Source organism: Dermacentor variabilis, chromosome 6 (genome assembly GCF_050947875.1).
Source record: "Dermacentor variabilis isolate Ectoservices chromosome 6, ASM5094787v1, whole genome shotgun sequence".
Taxonomy (NCBI): Eukaryota; Metazoa; Arthropoda; class Arachnida; order Ixodida; family Ixodidae; genus Dermacentor; species Dermacentor variabilis.
Window position 1 is genome coordinate 128,822,943 of NC_134573.1, and position 18,460 is coordinate 128,841,402.

General features: G+C 48.2%; 1 protein-coding gene across 2 annotated transcripts in view; it reads right to left on the reverse strand.

The window, feature by feature from the left end:
* The window catches only part of LOC142585204 (metabotropic glutamate receptor 5-like), a 406,950-nt gene that overhangs the window by 251,637 nt on the left and 136,853 nt on the right, over positions 1-18,460 (reverse strand). For both annotated transcript variants that reach the window (XM_075695766.1, XM_075695764.1), the window contains exon 2: positions 6,724-6,808. The gene's annotated coding sequence lies outside the window, so the exon portion shown is untranslated. The remainder of the gene's footprint in view (positions 1-6,723; positions 6,809-18,460) is intronic.

Genomic DNA, 18,460 nt, shown 5'->3' on the forward strand with positions numbered 1-18,460 from the left:
TCAATGTATGCTCTGTGTATGGAGCAGACATGAAGCGGCTCCTGTTGATAGCACGTTAAAGAGCTGGAAAACACATTTCTCGAAGGCGTAAATCGGCAGCCAAATGCCTGTCATTGCGGTAACCGCACACGCTCTCGTGACCATTTCTGACTTCAACGAAGATGATAAGGAAGTGCTTTTTCGGCCCTGCCGTGTTCGTAGATTTTCTGCTATTAAATCTACAATTGACGAGGTCGGAAACATTTAGAGTGAAGTGGTTGCACACGTTGTCTTGTTTATTGCTTGCAAATTTTCGTACGCATGAAACCACTCCACTGCAATGCTTTAATTCGTCATGCAAGTTTTTACGCAACATTGCTTAACGGCAGTAGTCAGACCTGCTCAGGTTTTTAAGAAGAGTTCAAAGGAGTTGTCCCGCTATGTCAAAGCGCACAAACACAGAAAAACATTAGTTTCAGTCAACGGAGACTCACAAGGCGAATATAATACATCGAATAGAATTTATTGACAGGAAAGACAGAGAGGTCGACCTGGGCAAGTGTGCTCTAGGCTGCTACTCTGCAAAGGGGAAGAGGGAAGGGGAGTGAAAGTACTGGGATGCTCACAAAGCGAGTGAAACGTGCAAGTATGCGTGTTGTTCGACGCAGTGTACGCTGGTAAAAATTCTCAAAGCATTTTCTCTTGAACATATGCTATACCCTTGACTGTCAATTCTCATGTACAGCAACTCCGCACACATGAATTCTCGAAAAGGAAATACGGCATTACCGGGAGAAATCGCCCCTTTTTTAACCGTTATGAACAGAATGCGCAAACGTGCAACACACTTGAAGTTTGTACTTTAAAAAAAGAAAGAAAGAAAGCTCGGCACGTTTTATAAGTTTATCTCCAGTCCTGAGAGCGGGTTAAACGTCGCTTATAGTTTTCGAATACCAAGAAGGAAGAAATTTCACCTTTGTATACTAGCGGCGAGTCAAAATTGAAAAACGAGCCGTAAGAGATTAAGCTGGATTGATCGCTCTCACATCCAGATAAAGCCGCGCGCTTTCAGCTCTCGCATTAAATACTATACGGCGAAATCGTAAAGAAAGAAAAGGGCAACAGCGAGAGGCGCGGGCTTAATCAGAATAAACGAACTTAAACGACTGTACTGGGCGGCCGCTGGGGCACAAGTGGGTACAGACTCCTCCTCTCTTCACACGGGGGAGGGGGCAAATGCAGAGAGAGAGGGACGGAGAGTGGGCGGAAGGGGAGGCGGGATCTCTCATCGTCCTCAGCCTCTTCGTCCCCCAGGCTGTCCTGCGCAGTCCGCCGCGCCAAATGAAGATGAAGCACGCCGGGCCAAACAATGCACGGCGCACACGATCGCCACCGCCGTCGTCGGTGAGTGCTGTGTAGTTTGTACGAGGGGGAGGAGGACAAGGGAGCGGGCGCGGATGGATCCGCGAAGGAACTTTCTTTCGCAGAAGCACGGCAGCCTGTGTACGAGCAGCGACGCGTTGTGGCGGGCCAACGAAATAAACGAAGCTGACAGACGATAACTGCGAGGTGGGTATATCTATGCGTGCTGCGCACTCACTTAGTCCCGCTGCCCACGTAGTACCGTGCAGCGCACTTCGATGCATCGCCGCCAGCCAGCCCGCGCATTGGAAGGAGGAAGGGGGGGTGCGTTCAAACATCACAGTACTCCACTGAGCAGTCAGGACGCGCGACCTCTTCGGAAGAAAAGTCAGGGCCTTCCATTCTCTCGGGGAAATGCCGGCCCAAAGGCGGCATTTCCGCAAATTCAATAGCGCTTGTGACTTCACGTCAGACGAAAAAGGAGCCATTTACACGCTGCTGCCCCCCTGAAGGATCACTTCTTCACGCGCTTATACACTTAAGTCTGTTCTTTAATTCCAAACAGCGGGAACCATCCGCGCTCAAAGTCTACGCTTCATTGCTGCTTAGGCATGCGACAAAACCGCACTGCCTTATTCACGTAATCTGCTACTTTCTCGCATGACGCGAATATCTATTGCGTAATTTTGTGGTCCTCGGTGCTGTGGTGGTTCTGAAGTCCGTGACTCCACTGTTCGTACGAAGCAAAACGGATAAGAAAGTGCCTACAAAAAGGCACGCGGAACCTTGTAGCGACAATCAGCAGTCGTGCACCAAACGACGCATTGAACCACCGAAAACCATTAAGTCGCTCACGTCCAAATTGTCTACTATGTGTGAGCAAATGAATAAACCTACATATAGTCAAGTCCTACAACTATAGTCGAGCCGTCTGGTGCGACAGAAACAGCGATAATCACGTCGTTATAGTCTCTTTTGTTGCTATATGTCCACAAGCTGTTCGACCTACGCAAATTCTAATCAAAACCTGCATCACTTCGTTGGCACCTTGACGGAAGTCCTGCGCTTCCGTTTTGCGTACATCGACGACTTGTTCATGTTCATTCGTGATCCAGATGAACATCTTCAGCACCTTCGCCTGTTGTTCAATCATCTCGCCTGATTGTGAAACGTTATCGTTATCAACAGGCATCACTCGTGCGCTCGTACGTCAGGCACTCCCGCCTACTTTGAGCGCTGGCATTACCAACACTGCACGGAACCTATGAGATTGAACGTACAGCGAAACGCCTTCTCCGCATGAAGCGAATGGTACAACAACCCGCGCAAGGAGTTGCAGAATCTCGAGAAATGGGCTCGCCGACGCGGCATGCTCAAAATGGAGGGCACAATTTAATTACCATCACCCCTCTCCTTCTTTTTTCTTCCCCCCCCGTCATGGTACTTATACTCTGCCCTGCCGTCTTCGTTGTAGAAGGGTCACTTGTTTCTTAATCGCTGTCGCAGCTACAACCCTGTCCTTTAGTCTGTTTCCCACCCGGCGAAAGTATACGTGTGCGGGGAAGAAGCGTGGGCATTAAGGGTGGGAGACAACGACATGTTCTGTCAAATGTCTCCACACAGTTGTCAGTATTGGTCAAGCCTTACCAAGTCGTTCCGACATTTGCTGAGAAAAGGCTTCACGACATTGAAAACCGAGCGACTGTTGTTGTGTTCCTCAGAGACTGATTTTCTTTCTCGTTACTCGTTGGTTTTCATCACAGGCTTTCGTGGAACTTTTGTGAATAGCAACGCCGTGTTGGAAAGGGCAATTTTCCAGATAGCGGGCTTAGACACTCGCTTAATTGTCTTTTCTTTTCCTCTGCCGGTTTCATTTCTGAGGTCGACAGAGCCAAAGGAAGTGGGAGGCCGTTTAATATTTCTGAGGTCTCAGAAATATTAAACGGCCTCCCACTTCCTTTGGCTCTGTCTTGCTCCCTAGTTCTTTTTTATCTTCCTTGTGCCTTCACATTGTCTATAATGTTCTCATAGTTAAACACTGTATCTATCAATAATATGCAGACACGCTTCGCCTACGAAACAACGTTCATTCTGCACTGGAGCAAAGATGCCATCTGTTTTCTTCTGCAGGCCGATCACAGGGCTTACAAAAAGATTACCCGAGCGAATGAAATAGAAACTCTCTCTATCACCTCGAAGTTTGTTTTTCTAAAAGCCACGACTATTGGCATATGTATGTTCATACAGACGTACAGTAGATCTTTGCTTTACGCATTCCTACACAGCGGCAAGTTATATCTCGTTTTTTTTCAGCAGCACATATACTGTCCTGCTGTACGCTTGTGTGGACTAAAGTGCATCGTCAAGTGGTATATTGATACTAATAGCAGTGTAATGGCGCATTATCAATTCATTCAGAAACGGAGAATTGTCAAGTGCGTGCTATAACAGTGTACAACGTAGATGGCTCATAATGTACGTATATAGAGCTGTGGAATTGCCTGTGTGTGTATCTCTCGCATTTATATCGTCTGCATTATACGCCTTGAAGAAGACAAGTCCACCTGTCGAGACGTTGGCTACTACTTTCACCTTGTTCTCGTTTTGCTCATCTGCATTATACTTTGTTTCATTTATTATACGCGGTCACTTTACTTTAAATGCGTAAGTTAAGCTGCACAGCCGGCACCCACGGTAGCGTCCACCTCAACGCTTTTAAATGAGTCCTTCTCAATATATAAGAGGGACGCCACAATTGATTCCCTCAACTTTCTTACAGTCTGATTTGCTCTCTATCATGGCAAACGCGCAACAACAAAACGCCAGAACGATTCTTCTAAAATTGTTCTTCGTATAATAGTGTTGTGTATGCGCTATGTGGGACTTTGTGTGCTGCCTTTGTGTGTCTTTGTGTGTGAGTATTTCATGCATCACCCACTAGAGATGCAGCCGCGTGTGACTGGGGCAAAAGCCATGGAGAGGAAGAAAACGAGTTCACAAGATACAAAAGTAAGCAAAAACCTTCGAAAGACGGGAGGTCACGACACCGTCTTGCATCATGTCCGGGACCACTTTCTTTATTTCACGTCGTCTTTTCGGATTATTTTTGTTTATTACTTTACTTTCTGTTCTAGGCGAAAAGCTTGAAGTCGGATCGGCTCGTAACGACTCAGAAGTGTAAATGAAAACTAAGCGTAAAAAAACAAAAACAAAAAAGCAATACGTCTTTTTATGGCTCAGTATTGACCGTCTTTTTGTATTTTCTTCGTATCTAGCTTCCGACTTTTCCACCTCATCAAAACTTGGCGCCAGGACTTTGCAACGTTTGCCGAAAGGAAATCGTTGCTGGACCACTTTCACAACGCTGGGTGCGCAAGCGGGCTTTGAAATATCATTTAGAGGGCCAAACATTTATAATTTTCTTGCATTCATTTATTTTTTATATATACATTTCTTTTTTGAATGCCAATTCGCTCTCTGGAAGGCGCTCTCTATAGCTAACGCGATTTCGTGGCTTCTCAGGTCAAACACACACGCTCGCACAAAAGAAAAGAAAGATGAAGAAAGACACTACCCAAAATATGAAAGCAGCTGATGAAACAAAGTATACAAACCGATTAATTCGGATGGATACACAGTGCACGCCATAGTGTTACTATGTTGAGTGGTTTTGAAATTTCACGTGAAAAGGAGCTTTCGTGGGGCCGATCAGAAGCAACGCAACATGATGTTCCAGTGTTGAGGTAATACAGACCAATCCATGTCGAAAAGCGGCGTTTCCCAACATGTAGTGCGAGTAAAAGCTGCGTTTCGAACATAGCGAATCCAGCGCTCCGCGCATCACTGAATCACAAGGCGAGACTGAAGACGGCCTATTGTAGCAAGAAGCCCGATATAGCTTGTAGCCGCAACGTCGCGCGGGTGGAGCAACGATTTCATTTTCAAAACGAGCACAAACGAACGACACGACGAGGGCAAAGTAATGGCGAATACACGCGACGAGACGCTGCCTTCTGTCTACTTCGTCCAAGTCGTAACCGTCTGCTCGGATGATTACGTCGCGCTAACAAATAGAGTGACAACTCAGAGTTAATCTCCGGGCGAGTCCTATAGCCTGACAAAACAGTGCAGGCGATCACCTTTCCTGCTCACTGTCCCCACCACTCGGAGGACAATAAAGGCTCAATCCCACCTACGACTTGAGGGGGTCGCGCGACCATGTTAAATACCAAGGATTGGGAGGCTGCTCTGCTCAACTTGGACGCCGACCAACAACATAGCGTCGTCCAGCGGGCTGAGGAGCCTGCCAGGGACTGTGGGTTCTTGACAGCTTAATGACCTTTTGATCCTTGTTGCCAATAAATTTCTACGCACCCAAGCGACCATTTGCGACTGGCAACTAGAAAGCGACTGAACGCGACCGATGCTCACACCTGCAAGTCACAATCCCGGAGATTATCGTTTTCAGCGAGAACTCCGGGGATCTACGCAGTTCCCACGCACTTCGCTGCTTTCGCGTTCGGGCAACAGTCATGGCGTTTGACTCGAGCGAAGAGGAAGACGTCGTCACTGTGTTGACGTGCTGTACCCTGCGTGGTGTCAGCTGTGACAGCGCGGAAGATTTCGAAGAAAAAGCGACGCTATAGTGCGCGCGCCCCTGCCGCCGTTGGCGATAAGTGGCCGGCCACACAAAGCCGCCTCCTGCTCGAACTCCGCGCGCGTGATGAGGAGTAATATCGAGAGTGAGTTGTAATTTCTAGTTCGCGTTGCGTGAGAATCGGTGCATAACTTTTGTGCTTTCTTTTGCTGCTGTTTAGTTTCCTGCGAATGCTATAAATTCGACACGTTGCTGAAACTGCTAGCTGCACCCCAGCATCACGAGGCAAGCCACCAATTACATTCACGTAGTCTGCCATGGTGGCGTGGACTCTGCAATCACATTCCTGTAGTCTGCCATGGTGGCGTGGAATTTGTATTTGGCGAGACGCAGGAGGACGCTGGTATAAAACACACGCTAACATGACTTTCGACGCGCCGCTGATTGGTTTAGCAGCTTTGCTACCACGGTCGCGCGACTGAAAAGTCGAGCAGCGAGCGACTGGCCCAGAATAGCCGCTTTTCGTGAAAGGTGACCGTTTGCGACCATTTGCGACTGGTCGCCGTTGCGACCCACTTGGTCGCGCGACCGCTGTCAGTCACCGGTGTGAGCCTTAACTGTATGTAAAGCCGGCTGTCGGTATATAGTGCGTGACGCGACCCCTCAGAGCTCAAGTGTCACGTGTCGTCTGCAATTCATTTCACCATAATCTAACACTGGAGCACATGTTGGCGAGCTCGAGGAAATTATCAAAACGATATGCACCTAAAGTGCACGGTACTCACTTGACAGCTGTCAGGTTGCTTGGAGGTTTAACCATAGCGGCGAATGGCTTGGAAGCGGCTTCTCGGAGTCATCGGTGTCCACTACCTGCGCGAAAGAATCGAAGCAACATTGTCGTCACCAACTGTCCTCAGAAACCGAGTTGCATAAAGCATCCATACCAACGCATGTGTATGTTTCATGCGAGTGTTTACTATGCTGTGTTCGTTCTTCTGGCAAACTACGCCTGAATTGTGGGCAAATTGCCTGCTAAAACATTCAGTCCTCTAACAGGTCGGTAAAAAACAAACATAGCCAGTGTTCCATTAAGCGCATGTCCGGTTGTTACCTTTGGCTGGCCAAAGACTGCTGAAGTAGCTGAACATGCGCATAAAAGGTCCCCGATAGTAGAACAATTCGTAAAAAAAAAAAGCCAGTCAATCATGTCATCGAAAATGTTATTAGTGAAGTTCGCAGGCCAATGGGCAAACAGGGCTTACGATCGATGAGCTTCAAAAAATCGGTCCCCTATTCTTCGTCCTCTGCAATTTTCACTGTCATCGACGGTTGCTATATTGATATAAGTTCTTGATACATTGATACCACCGTAACGCTGAAACAAATGAACCTTCAGACTTATTTCGCGAAGCTTCAAATATTGCCAAATTTACGACATTATCTATCGTGGCGCGAACAAGCCTTTTCTCTACAAAGAACAGGTGCAAAACTGGAGGCAATTCGCTGCTGCGTTCGAATAGCACTACACCCAGGGGAGAGGCGGAGAGCTTCCCCTCCAAGCGCTTTGTGTTTACCTGAAACGTCTGCGTCAAAAGCGGCACATAAAAGAAGCACGAGCAAGAAACGCTTAACGGCTGGAAATAAGTACAACATTGAACGTTTCCCCCTATATATATATATATATATATATATATATATATATATATATATATATATATATATATATATATATATATATATTTGGAAAGACGCAGCAGAGACGACTTGATCGTAAACCAGACACCGCGCAATGCTGCACGGCGCCCACGTACACAGCAGGGCTCGTGGAAAACCAGAGATAGGCCTAAAAAAAGTAAACTTAAAAAGCAAGACGAGGGCACGAACGTAAGCGCAAGTTTACACGACACACAAAGACATATATAACAAACACACATGTATTAAAGGCTGCCGGACCTTTTTTACGATACAGCCCTCGTCGAACGTATGCCTTCTTCTTCCAGTTAGACGTATAGGTCACACCGTGTGTGTGTATACCTTCTGACCCCCACCCCCTCGTGTATATATATATTTTTTACTGACCGAACATTCGTCGTGGTCGTCATTGCAGTTAGTTTCATCCGCTTATATTACTTATGTTACTTTTCTCTTTATTTTATGTCTCGCAGATCTCCCACCTTTTCCTCCGTACCGTGAGTTGCACTTTCACTTCTATTCACAGGACTCGGCGCCCAACTCGCGTGTGGGCTCGAGGGTCCGACAATAAACTTTGGTTTTACGAGTTTTACAAGCGATCCGCCGTGAGACCCGCGCCGGAGATATTTTATGTTAATAAATAAGGCGGCCGTGAGAGAAACGAGGTTGGGGGAGGAGGAGGAGTAGGGAGGATAGGGGAGCGGAGCGAGAGTGGCTTTCGGGAGAGGTCGAAGATCCTGTTTCGTCATCTGCCGCTTCTCCCCCATTAAATGCGACACGAAGCGATAAAAGAAACCGAAGAAGACGCTCCCACCGGTCAGCCGGCGAAGGTCAGAAATCCCTGCTGCCAGGCTTGCTTTTCCCTCTTCCTCGCCATCCACTTTCGTTCCCTCGGGAGTGCAGCTCCCCACAGGCCCTGCCTGCTTAAAACCATACAGCGTTGCGGAACCTGAAGTAAGCGTCCGCCAATAGGGGCAGTCTAATCATCGAACCGGGTATGACGTAAAGAAGGGTTCCCGGTAGGCTGTGTCCTGAGCTGTACTGCTGCCTCGGTGATGATGACTGGCTTTTCGTATACGGGCGCCAACCGTATTTTTTTTTTCGGCGTCCTCGTTAAAAGGATATTGTGATTCTGTTTCCGACGTTCGTCGATGAGGGCTCCAGACCTCGCGAGTGCTGCGCGTATTTAGTGAGGGAGAGAGTACGGAACTACGGCTTTGCGAGCTCCCAACGCCCGACCTCGCTCCTTTCCTTTCCCCTCATATAACACCGGAGTGAGCGCTTTACGACGCCGATGCCGGACCGCGGCTGAGCCAGAAACTCTTGGCTGGCAGTTGGAAAAGAAGGGGAAGGGGGTTACACAGCGAACGCGAAGTAACAACCCCCCTCCCCCTCCCAGCGTTCCTTCTCCACCACCGATAACTTCATGGGCCGCGTCTGGTCGTTCGATATCGCTCGCATTCCCTGTCGATGGAAAAGCGGAAAAGTCTGCGGAGTGTTGGTGCGGCCACAATATTCTTGCGGGCCGCTCTCTTCGTAACGTCGGAGAAAACGGCGCCAGTAGAAGGCAAAAGAAAAACAAAAACGAAGCCAATGTTCGAGTAAGTAACTAGCGCCGACATCGATCAATATATTGCATCTGCCGCTGCCGCCGCCACGTGCATGCCGCGAGCTTGGGAGGTAAGTATCCGAATTCGCCTGCGGGAGGCTATAAACCAGCGAGCTTTGAAAGAATAACGCGGAGCAGTAAAGATGAAGACGTGAGCAGCAACGTAAGACATGAAGCTACGTTCCCTAAACGAGAGTTCTTACAGTTCTATTCATAAGAGGAGATACCACAAATCATGTTGTTTGACTTATTACTACAGCGTATAGGCGGCCAACCAAATGCGGAGTCCTTGCGAGGGATAAGCTTCGCCAATTCGGCCCTTGAAGCGATGGCTATCGATGAAACAGCGGATGGCAAGCATCCGTAGAATCGGCGGTCCAACAGCTATTCGAGCATCATCGTATGCAGGTCCCATGTAGATCTTTTGTTGGGCTAACGCGGTCCCATTAAAATCAATCTTCCCCGCTTTCCTCCCTCTTACCCTCTGTTAAACCCACTTTGACTGATTTCCTTGCTGCTGGAGTACCGTGCCATATGGCTAGCGTATTAGCAAGTGTCGTTGTAGAAGCACTTATGGATGACGTGAGAGAGAGAGAGAGAGAGAGAGACAAGGAGCACGGACCTACTGTCACCGTTGGTCACGATCACCAGACACACTAAATTTATGCTTGGCGAAACGAACATGTCCAATCACAAAGAACGGTTTTTTTATTGTGATAGCAATTATATCGACATTCCAGGTTCATTTTTGTCGTCGGTGTCAACGCAGGCGTCGCTGTGATGTTCCGTATAAAGTACAAGGGCAAGAACACCGTTGCCGCACGCCGTCTGCTGTATGTGCCAGTGAAAGCGCGCGAGGCGAGCCGACCATCGCGGCTCAATCTGGCGCGCGAGGGCGGAAAGCCGAGGAGAAAGGCGCTGACTTCCGTCGCGCGAAAGGCCGTGTGGGGGGGGGGGAGGGGGGGAGGAGTAACGCGGTGGTGCGGCGTTGTTCTTCGGCTGCAACTGTGTATTTCGCGGCCGCGCGCAAGGGGACCCGATAATCGTGGCTCAATATCGCGCTCGCAACGGGAGAAAGCGGGGAGGCAGCAGTGGCAGGGTAGGTAGAGGAGGCACGTTCTGCTCTGGGGGACCCGCGCGGCCGCGCACGCCCGCTGGGGCCGCAGCTTATTAAAAGCGAACTGCAGACGGTTCATACCATAGTGCGTGCTGTGTTCTCGCCGCTCAGCTTGCGTTGAGGTGATAGACAGCACGAAAGACACTTCGCTCGCTGCTGCTGCCGCGCTTCCTCATGCAAGCGTTTCGACAGCAAGTGTTCGCTGTCATCGAGTGCAATGTATTCATGTTTGTCTGTGCGCGCTGATACCATGCTTGTTAATATGGTTAGTAAGCGAATGTTTCCAAGTTTATATGGCCGATAAAACTACTATCCTTACTTCGTGTAGATGTCTGCTAATTTGCTGTTTCAATCGGTGCTTCGCCTTTCTGGCGAAACGGCGACTATTTGAAATAATTATACGTCCGCTTCGGAAAGTGCTGACGCACCTCACAAAGGACTTTTTACTAACAAAAAATAACAACCACCATGCAAGAGATGCCACGAATGGTTAACACTGGTACACATATTAATTACATACCAGTATATTGCAACAAAAAGGCGGAAATGCTTTCATTAATGATACAGAAAGGTGAATACTTTTACTTCCCACTTAACATTTATGAGATAATGCACTTGTACAGTTGAGGGACGTCCTGAGTTTTCTAGACGAAACTGAATATTTGAATAAACTTTTGAGCGATGCAGCTTTTGCTGCTTTTAATATTGACATTTTAACAGCTTGTGGCTGGCGCAGCACAGCCTAAGTTGCCTTTGCATCATTAAATCTGATTTAACTAGCGCTAACGTGACTATTATCAAACAAGATCTCCCAAATTGTCACTGACACCGCACTTACGACATACATTTGTTCGTCATTCTGTTGTGCGGACATGTATACTAATACGTCTACGCCATACGTAAAACACTGTAACATTTCATCTTCTCCAAGCCAGTCCGACAGTTGCTTGACACATGTTACCAGTGGCTTGACCGTTTGTGTGACGGCGAGGACCTTTGGGAAAGGGAGACAGAGATGAATGACACGTGGGAAGATAGATGGACGGGCTGCGGCCCGCAGAACGAGGCTCGGCATATGACATGCTGAGTGACAAACGTAGCAGACGAAGTACAGAAGGATGGATGGAGAAAGAAAGGAGACTCTGTACAACTGAAGAAGGAAGCAGAAGAAGGGTGAAAAAGTAGCAAGATGTGTCACGCAGTTCCATCGTCCCGCGACGAAATTAGAATAACGAAATATCAAGTCGTAAGAGTAGAATCAGAAGCTTACCAACGAACAAAATGCAATTATCTCTAACGCTGTAAGCCATGAAATACGAGAAATAAGTATAGTGTAACATACGAGCAATAGCGAATACAACGAAGTAGGGCATACAAGCTACAGAGCATACGTCGGCACTTTGGTACATGTTAACCTTTAGTTGCCGTAAGTATACTTCGGTCAGTGTCGCTTGACATGAAGAAGGAAATTGATACTTGTGAGTCTGCAATAGTTCATTGGTGACACACCTGCCTACACAGAGTAGTTTTTAGTGTTTATGTCAGGCTAGGTTAGTTTAGCTTACGTTACATTATGTTACAGGAGTTGAGGCTAGGTTGCGTTAGGTTAGGCTGTCCATCCAGCCGAAGCTCAGGTGGTTTATTGACGGGATCGATACCCGTGTGATGAAATCTCGTTTTATTGGCTGCGCAAGTGTCGTGGAAGATATTCAGAGCGCCACGAGGACGTGACAAGAAAGAGAAAGACAGAACAGCAAGGAAATGTAGACCGATTAACAAGACATGGGTCCGATTGAGCCTAACCCCGCACCTTGGACACACAAAAACAAACAATTGCACGTATATGAAACCTGAATTTCCACATGACGGAGGTTACCGATGCGAAAGCGTCCAACGGCTGATTGAGTGAAGAATTCGGCGTCCGGCGTCTGTATTAGCGGCCGGCACCTACATTCCCATTTACTGCAATGGCATGACACCAGCGCACCTCGAAGGAGCCGAGCGGGTGAAAAGTTAAACCTGTTGCTGTAGTAGCGCGCCAGGTGTTGCGTGAAGGAAAAAGGCATCACTGCGACGCCAAATCAACTTCTCTCTCGCTCTCCGAAGCCTGTGTTCTGTTTCAGTTCTCAAGGGTGGCAAGATGCCTTTTATTCCAATGTCATTTCCGTTTTTCGTATTATCTCTACATTTCAATGAAAGCTAAGACTGTTAATTTCTTCTATACTTTCTGTGGCTTTCCTTGGCCTGTTGGCTTCGTGGAGTTGCCCCCAATGAAAAAAATCGAGTCCATCCAGGGAGTGCTCCTTGTTCTCCTTGCTTATCAAACAACGACAAGGGGACAGCTGCGGCATAATCTGCAAATTGGGCTTCATCATCATCATCATCATCATCATCATCATCCTGGTTACGCCCACTGCACAGCAAAGGCCTCTCCCATGCTTCTCCAACAACCCCGGTCATGTACTAATTGTGGCCATGTCGTCCCTGCAAACTTCTTAATCTCATCCGCCCACCTAACTTTCTGCCGCCCCCTGCTACGCTTCCCTTCCCTTGGAATCCAGTCCGTAACCCTTAATGACCGTTGGTTATCTTCCCTCCTCATTATATGTCCTGCCCATGCCCATTTCTTTTTCTTGATTTCAACTAAGATTTCATTAACTCGCGTTTGTTCCCTCACCCAATCTGCTCTTTTCTTATCCCTCAACGTTACACCCATCATTCTTCTTTCCATAGCTCGTTGCATTGTCCTCAATTTAAGTAGAACCCTTCTCGTAAGCCTCCAGGTTTCTGCCCCGTAGGTGAGTACTGGTAAGACACAGCTATTATACACTTTTCTCTTGAGGGATAATGGCAACCTGCTGTTCATGATCTGAGAATGCCTGCCAAACGCACCCCAGCCCATTCTTGTTTTTCTGATTATTTCCGTCTCATGATCCGGATCCGTGGTCACTACCTGCCCTAAGTAGATGTAGTCCCTTACCACTTCCAGTGCCTCGCTACCTATTGTAAATTGCTGTTCTCCTCCGAGACTGTTAAACATTGCTTTAGTTTTCTGCAGATTAATTTTTAGACCCACTCTTCTGCCTTGCCTCTCCAGGTCAGTGAGCATGCATTGCAATTGGTCCCCCGAGTTACTAAGCAAGGCAATGTCATCAGCGAATCGCAAGTTACTAATGTATTCTCCATTAACTTTTATCCCCAATTCTTCCCAATCCAGGTCTCTGAATGCCTCCTGTAAACACGCTGTGAATAGCATTGGAGAGATCGTATGTCCCTGCCTGACGCCTTTCTTTATTGGGATTTTGTTGCTTTCTTTATGGAGGACTAGGGTGGCTGTGGAACCGCTATAGATATTTTTCAGTATTTTTACATACGCCTCGTCTACACTCTGATTCCGTAATGCCTCCATGACTGCTGAGGTTTCGACAGAATCAAACGCTTTCTCGTAATCAATGAAAGCTATATATAAGGGTTGGTTATATTACGCACATTTCTATATCTCCTGATTGATAGTGTGAATATGGTCTATTGTTGAGTAGCCTTTACGGAATCCTGCCTGGTCCTTTGGTTGACAGAAGTCTAAGGTGTTCCTGATTCTATCTGCGATTACCTTAGTAAATAGTTTGTAAGCAACTGACAGTAAGCTGATCGGTCTATAATTTTTCAAGTCTTTGGCGGCCCCTTTCTTATGGATTAGGATTATGTTAGCATTCTTCCAAGATTCCGGTACGCTCGAGGTCATGAGGCATTGCGTATACGGGGTGGCCAGTTTCTCTAGAACAATCTGCCCACCATCCTTCAACAAATCTGCTGTTACCTGATCCTCCCCAGCTGCCTTCCCCCTTTGCATATCTCCTAAGGCTTTCTTTACTTCTTCCGGCGTTACCTGTGGGATATCGAATTCCTCTAGACTATTCTCTCTTCCATTATCGTTGTGGGTGCCACTGGTACTGTATAAATATCTATAGAACTCCTCAGCCACTTCAATTATCTCATCCATATTAGTAATGATAGTGCCGGCTTTGTCTCTTAATGCACACATCTGATTCTTGCCAATTCCTAGTTTCTTCTTCACTGCTTTTAGGCTTCCTCCGTTCCTGAGAGCATGTTCAATTCTATCCATATTATACTTCCTTATGTCAGCTGTCTTACGCTTGTTGATTACCTTGGAAAGTTCTGCCAGTTCTATTCTAGCTGTAGGGTTAGAGGCTTTCATACATTGGCGTTTCTTGATCAGATCCTTCGTCTTCTGCGATAGCTTACTGGTATCCTGTCTAACGGAGTTACCACCGACTTCTATTGCACATTCCTTAAAGATGCCCACAAGACTGTTGTTCATTGCTTCAACACTAAGGTCCTCTTCCTGAGTTAAAGCCGAATACCTGTTCGGTAGCTTGATCTGGAATTCCTCTATTTTCCCTCTTACCGCTAACTCATTGATCGGCTTCTTATGTACCAGTTTCTTCCGTTCCCTCCTCAAATTGGGCTTGGCTTAGCATATTTCACAGCGTCCCTTTCGTGAAACAATGCCATCGATGTAGTTGTAGCGGTGTTCTTGCAATGTTAAGCTTATTCTGCATCAGTTTTCAGTCGGTTGTGGCGCTGGATGGACCTCTTCTTTCTTTCTTTTTCAAATGTCCGCAACACTGAAACCGTATACGCTGAAATCAAGACGCCCGCTGTGAATCGACAGCGTTTCGAATCGTCCGGTGCTTAGCTGGTAGATGCTAAAGCACGTTAGAACCGTAAGCGCTGAGCTGAAAGAAAAAAAAAAAGGCGTGACCCGAATGGCAGGCTAGCAAGTGTTTCATAAGATTCGTTGTATTAGTCTCACTGAGACGACGCCCACTTCTGCAGCTAAACGTAGAAGGGCCGTTCATTAGCAACCGAGTTTTGTATACGCTATTCGAGAGGCCAGACAATGCGGACGTGTCTCATGTGACCGCCCAGACCCTTCTAAAATAGAGCAAGCCAGGCGAACACCGCGTAGCCGAAACCAATTTGCTGACTCAAAATTTTTATTCAGCAGACGTGTAACCCGAGACCGTGTGACACCGGCTTTAAAAGAAGAGAGGAAAATGGTCGAAGACGGGAGACAGGACGACTCGAAGAAGCCGTCTCGCGTTACATAATCCTCGCAACGTTCGCATTGCGCCACTCTCGCGAGGTTACAAATTGCAGATCGCTTTGGGGCGGAATCGTTTCAACCGGTGAGCGACTGCCGTGCAGTACACCCCGCCTCTTTCTAATCAGAAGCGCAACCAACTCTGACAGTGGAGTCAGTGGAAATAGCGGGAACCGTATTAGGTTGCAGGTCTATGCCTTTTTCTTTTATTTTTTTCTTTTCCCATTTCTTTAAAACATGCCTCGCCATTGAATGATCCTACCCAGCGCCCCGTCAAGGTCGTCTCTAATTAAAAGACGATTGCTGTTGAGTTGAATACGGAGAAAAAATATATATGCGTAGTTCCTGGCAGCGCCTAAAGCGAGATTCCCATCGAAGACCCGGGATTCTCGAGCCATCCTTATATATATGAGCCCTGAGCGGTAGGATCATTTTGTTTGTTCATTCGTTTGCCTTTCCACGCGAGTGTGTCCCAATTTTAGTAAGCGTGGGCAATCTGTTCGTTCCTCCACTTACCTGGAGCTGAGTTCAAGATCCAGAACTTAGAATTATTGAGAAGAGCGAGAGAGAGTGAAGGTGAGAGAGAGAGAAATAAATAAAGAAAGAAAGAAAGGACGAAAGAACAAAAGAAGGAAAGAAGAAAAAGAAACTACAGGGCACGCAACCGTAACGCCTAACAGATTAAGAAGTTCGCAACTGCGCAGGTATAGGTGTCCGAGAGAAAACTAATCGAAGCTGCACACGGCGCTAAAACTTGGACGAGTTCGTTGGAAGTTTCTTGAAGTTCGAAAACATGGATGTATATGTAGCTGGAATCCGGCGGCTGCACGTGTTTGCCGCCTGCTTTGTTTTCGTCCTGAACTTTGGTGCTATATATATATATATGCAAATGGTTAACTGCAGTGGCCTCACAAACATGCGGAGAGCGAAAGAAGAGTCTCGAGGTAGAGATTAGCGAAGAAGTTGGGGAACAGGATACAAGAACAGTGTCCTAAGCCGGAGCGTATATACAACAACGCAAGAAGAAAAAAAAAAGATGCACTGCCAAAGTTGTCTTACAGTAGCACACGAATCAAAGAACAAGGTGAATGGGTGGGGAGAAGGGGAAGAGGCACGATAGGAAACGCGACAGACCCTATACCGTGCTGGAGCCGGCAAGCCGGACACGGTGACGGGGAACGCTAATTAATGCGAGACACTCTTGACTTTCGCAGAGAGGCCGCCGAGGAGAACACGGGGGAATCCGCACGCCTACCCTCCTCCCCGCACCCGCGCTTTCCCTTCGAAGTGCGCCGGAGCGGTGTGGGACGGCGGGAGGAATTAAGATTCGCTAATAAGGTCGGCGGCGCGGCGCGTAGCGCGCTTACTTGTCGGACCTGCCCGCAGCACAGCAGCCGCGCGCACCGCACTGTCCCGTGGACTCGAGGTAATTTGGGACGAGCTCGCCCGCACTGGCCGGCCCGGTCCGGCGTATATATACGCCACGGCCCCCACCGCCACCTCACACAAAGTCCCTTATTCCGTCGAGGCACCGTGGCTGTAATCTTTCGCCGCGATAGCAAGGTTGCCACGCGCCGCTGTGCCACACTCGACGACCTCTGCGAGGACGACGGCGATGGCTAGCCGATATTGGACGAGAGCCGTGTCCCGCCGAGGAGTTTCCTATTAATGAGCGCCGCGCGTTCGCGTCCGCGGTGATTGCGTCCGCCGCGCTGGTCTCTCGGCAGACGCTCTCCCCTCCAGTGGGCTCGCAGAACTTGCACGCGCTAATAGACTGCCGCGCGACCGTCGCACACACACACACTCTCTCTCTCTGTGATTCAGAAGGAAAAGGGCTCCCGAAATGAAGCCGCGGCGTCCTGGTTTCAATGCGGCCGGCGCACCCCCGCTCAATTAGAGAGTCGCGTCGCGCGTGGACTGTTTCCCGTCGGACAGCGCTTTCTCGGCGGTTCGGGAAACGCGGAGTATATGTTCGTACAGCGATAAAAAAGCCAGCAGGAAGTCCGGCCCACCAGATGGACTGCGGGTTCGGCGGAATGCAGCACGAAGACATGCGAAGTAATCAGGATTTGTCGGGTGCGGGAGTGGAGAGGGGGGAAACACAGCGAGCGATAGAACTGCGCCGGCGTTCAGGGCATGCTGCATTTACAAAATCACGTATCCTATCCACATGGCGCGTGTGTGTGTGTGACAGTGCGTGCATATAGATTATGCGTTCATATGTGGCGTTCACTATGCCTTATTGCGTGCGTTTCCGCGAATGTGAATGTGTGAGAGGGAGTGTACGCGTGAGCATGCGCATGTGTGTTTGGAGGCGCGTGCGTAAATGTGTGAGCGAGGTAGAGGCGGGCAAGGGAACACGACCCAATTCTGTTCTGCGCGATACATCAATTCTCTTCATTTCTACCTCCATCACAGCTCCTTCAGCTTTACATGCAGCCGCGCCAGTGTGAAGAAGAGCGTCGAAAGACCATGGCGTAAATACACCCGGCACTGAAGAAAATAACATCTGGAAAAGCCGCGTGAATCGCGACCCTCGTGGATAAGTATTTCAAGACAGCGATCTCACGGTTACTGGAATGTGGGCGCGACTTCAACAAAAAGCTATGGTTTAAGCAAACTTAAACGAAAGCCGCAAAAAAGCTGGCCACTTGAAAATAGACGAAGCCGGAGTGGCCTTTGAAACCAACCTTTCGGTCGAAAAAGATTAGAGCTTCGTCATAACACGCATAGCAACGTGTTAGACGATTAAGCGAAGGCTCGTACCTGTAGTGGCCGTATGAACTGAAACAAACGTAAGCTGACTAAGTGAAAGCGAGCTTTTGTGCTAGGGGTCCTCTGATTGAATCCTGCCATCGGATAATTTCATTTTTTTACTAATTACAGCCAACGTCTTTCCTAGCGACTTTACCACCACTCTTCTGTATTGGGTACGTTTCACACCTCCTTCCTGCGCCGATCCCGGAGGTTGTGCACAGT